The 3169-nt window shown below is 40.6% G+C and overlaps 1 non-coding gene across 1 annotated transcript; it reads right to left on the bottom strand.

The window, feature by feature from the left end:
- Positions 1 to 771: 771 nt before the first annotated feature.
- Positions 772 to 878, bottom strand: LOC141715864 (small nucleolar RNA R71). Its single transcript, XR_012572611.1, has one exon. It is a non-coding gene; the product is annotated as a small nucleolar RNA R71 (small nucleolar RNA).
- Between the last annotated feature and the right edge of the window lie 2291 nt (positions 879 to 3169).

Raw genomic sequence — 3169 nt, 5'->3', positions numbered from 1 at the left:
TTAAAATGAATATCCAATTCTAATGATTAGTTAAAAAGAAACTTGATTCCTTTGAATCATCTCATTTGATCATTGTTTAACTTCAGTTATCGTTATCATGACTTGCTGAGCTAGTTAGCTCACTTTTGCGAATCTTTTTATATATGTTACAGTTGAAAAGGATATGGATGATAGTGAAGTTCCTCAGTCCAAAGTGTGGGTTAAGGTTCCAGTTGAGTTGGATCGAGCTAGCAGAAGCTTCATGCGGTAGAGAGATAGTCAAATTGTAAGCATACTTTTATTATCAGTTGTAAGTTAAATTAAAGGGGAATTTGGTATGTTGTAATAAAATTTAAGGTTGTGGCTTGTTTTCATACTTTAACCTGTTGCGATCCGTGGTTTTGTGAAGCAGGGTCATTATAAATAATATCTCTTATACAGGTTTATATATTGTGTTGTGGACCCAAAACTTCTGACCCGGGTTTGGAGGGCGCCACACTAACACTTTTGAAATAAAAGCTAGCACGATTCAGATGATATAGAATTCTTTTCAGTTTGATGGTTCTTCGAAAGAAGACCCCAATATGCACATCAGATATTTCATCGAGATCTGCGATACTTTCAAGTTCAATAATGTTACTGAAGATGCTATTAAGCTCAGGTTTTTCCCGTTTTCTCTGAGGGATAAAGCTAAGAGCTGGTTACATTCTCTACCACCAGGCTCTATCACCAAATGGGAAGAACTCGCTCAAAAATTTTCTTACTAAGTTCTTTCCTATGGCGAAGATAGCTGCAATCAGGAACGCTCTTACTCAATTTGTGCAGCAGTCTAGAGAGTCATTGTGTAAGGCTTGGGAGTGATATGAGGAGATTCTTAGGAACTGTCTTCACTATGTGATGCCTGACTGGATGATCATTAACTGCTTCTATAATGGTTTGGGTGTAACTTCTAGACCCATGCTTGATATAGCATCAGGTGGAGCCTTGTGGGCTAAGAGCTATGATGAAGCTTATGAATTAATTGAACTGATGGCTGCTAAAGAATTCCAGAATCCTTCTCAGAGACTAACTCAGGACAAGGTAGCAGGAATTCTGGAGGTGGATGCAGCTACTTCTATAGTTGCTCAGCTTAAGATTTAACGATGAAGGTGGATTCTTTGGCTAATTATGGTGTGAATCAAATCACTAGTGTTTGTGAGCTTTGTGCTGGTGCGCATGAGATAGAGCAGTGTGCTATTTCTAGTGAATCAGCTCAGTTCGTGAACAACTTTCAGAGGTCGCGGCAATCAATTCTAGCCACCTATCATCCCAACAACCGCAATCATCCTAACTTCAGCGGGAGCAATACTCAGAATGCGGTACTACAGCCTTATCAGCAGTATGCTGCAGAGCAATACAACCCACAGGTTTTCAGCAACCGCAATATGCACCTAGACAACAACTTCAGCTGCAACAATCTAATGAAAAATCTGAATTGGAGGAGTTAAGGCTCATGTGCAAGAGCCAAGCGGTGTCTATCAAGACCTTAGAGAATCAAATTGGGCAAATTTCCAATACTTTGCTAAATCGACAACCTGGTACACTCCCTAGTGACACAGAAGTTCCAGGCAAGAAGGAAGCTAAAGAGCAGGTTAAGGCAATCATATTGAGGTCTGTGAAGGTTGCAAATCCCGAAAAATCTCAAGTTTCAGTAGATGAAACTGTGGCTGAGGAAGAAGTGCAGAAGGAAGCAGAAGTGGAACCAATGAAGAATACTGTGGAACACACTCCTCCTGAGGGTAATAAAGGGGAGAAACAGATCTATCCTCCACCTCCTTTTCCTAAGAGGTTGCAGAAGAAAAACTGGATAGGCAGTTTGAGAAGTTTCTGGAGGTGTTCAAGAAACTTCATATCAATATACCTTTCGCTGAAGCTCTTGAACAGATGCCTAGTTATGTGAAGTTTATGAAAGGTATTCTCTCTCGAAAAGTAAAGCTTGATGACTTAGAGACCGTTGTTCTCACGAAGGAGTGCAGTGATGTGCTGCAACAGAAGTTGCCTCCAAAGCTTAAAGATCCTGGAAGCTTCACTATTCCTTGTACCATTGGAAAAGTGTCATTTTACAAATGCTTATGTGACTTGAGAGCTAGCATCAATCTAATGCCCTTGTCAATCTTCAAGAAGTTGGACTTATCTGATCCAAAGCCTACTTATATGACCTTGCAGTTGGCCGATCATTTTATTACATATCCATGAGGCTTTGTCGATGATGTCTTGGTCGAGATGGACAAACTCATCTTTCCTGCTGATTTTGTAATTCTTGATTTCGAGGAGGATAAGAAGATTCTCATAATCTTGGGAAGACCTTTCTTCGCCACTGGCCGAACCTTGATAGATGTGCAGAAGGGTGAGCTCACTATGCGAGTGTTGGATCAGGATGTGACGTTCAATGTTTTCAATGCCATGAAATTTTCTACTGATAATGAGGAGTGCTTAAAAGTGGAGATGGTCGATTATGTAGTTACTTCAGAACTTGATCAAATGCCGAGGTCTGATGCCTTAGAGAAGACCTTGTTGGGGAATTCAGATAGTGAAGATGATGAAGGTGGTGAACAGTTACAATATTTGAATGCTTCTCCTTGGAAGAGAAGGCTGGATATGCCTTTTGAATCTCTTGTAATGTCAGAACTGAAAAATGCTGAGGGGCGACTTAAGCCTTTTTTTGAGGAAGCTCCTATGCTCGAGCTTTTACCATTGCCTGAACACTTAAGGTATGCTTTTTTAGGTAATGCATCTACTTTGCCTGTTATTATTGCATCTGACCTTTCAGGTAGAGATGAGGAAAAGCTCTTGAGAATTCTGAGAGAGCTCAAATCAGCAATTGGATGGACTATAGCAAATATCAAGGGAATCCGTCCTTCTTATTGCATGCATAAAATTCTGCTAGAGGAAGGTAGCAAGCCTACTATTGAGCAACGGAGAAGGCTTAATCCGATCATGAAAGAAGTTGTGAAGAAAGAAATCCTCAAATGGCTAGATGCAGGGATCATCTATCCTATTTCTGACAGTTCTTGGGTGAGTCCATTTCAGTGTGTACCGAAGAAAGGAGGCATCATCGTTGTTGCTAATGAAAAGAATGAGCTCATTCCTACTCGAACAGTCACGGGTTGGAGAGTTTGCATGGATTAGAGAAAGCTGAACAAGGCCACAA

This window comes from Apium graveolens, chromosome 3 (genome assembly GCF_009905375.1).
Source record: "Apium graveolens cultivar Ventura chromosome 3, ASM990537v1, whole genome shotgun sequence".
Lineage (NCBI taxonomy): Eukaryota > Viridiplantae > Streptophyta > Magnoliopsida > Apiales > Apiaceae > Apium > Apium graveolens.
Note: the sequence above shows the minus strand (reverse complement) of the source record. Positions and strands in the feature narration are given on the sequence as shown.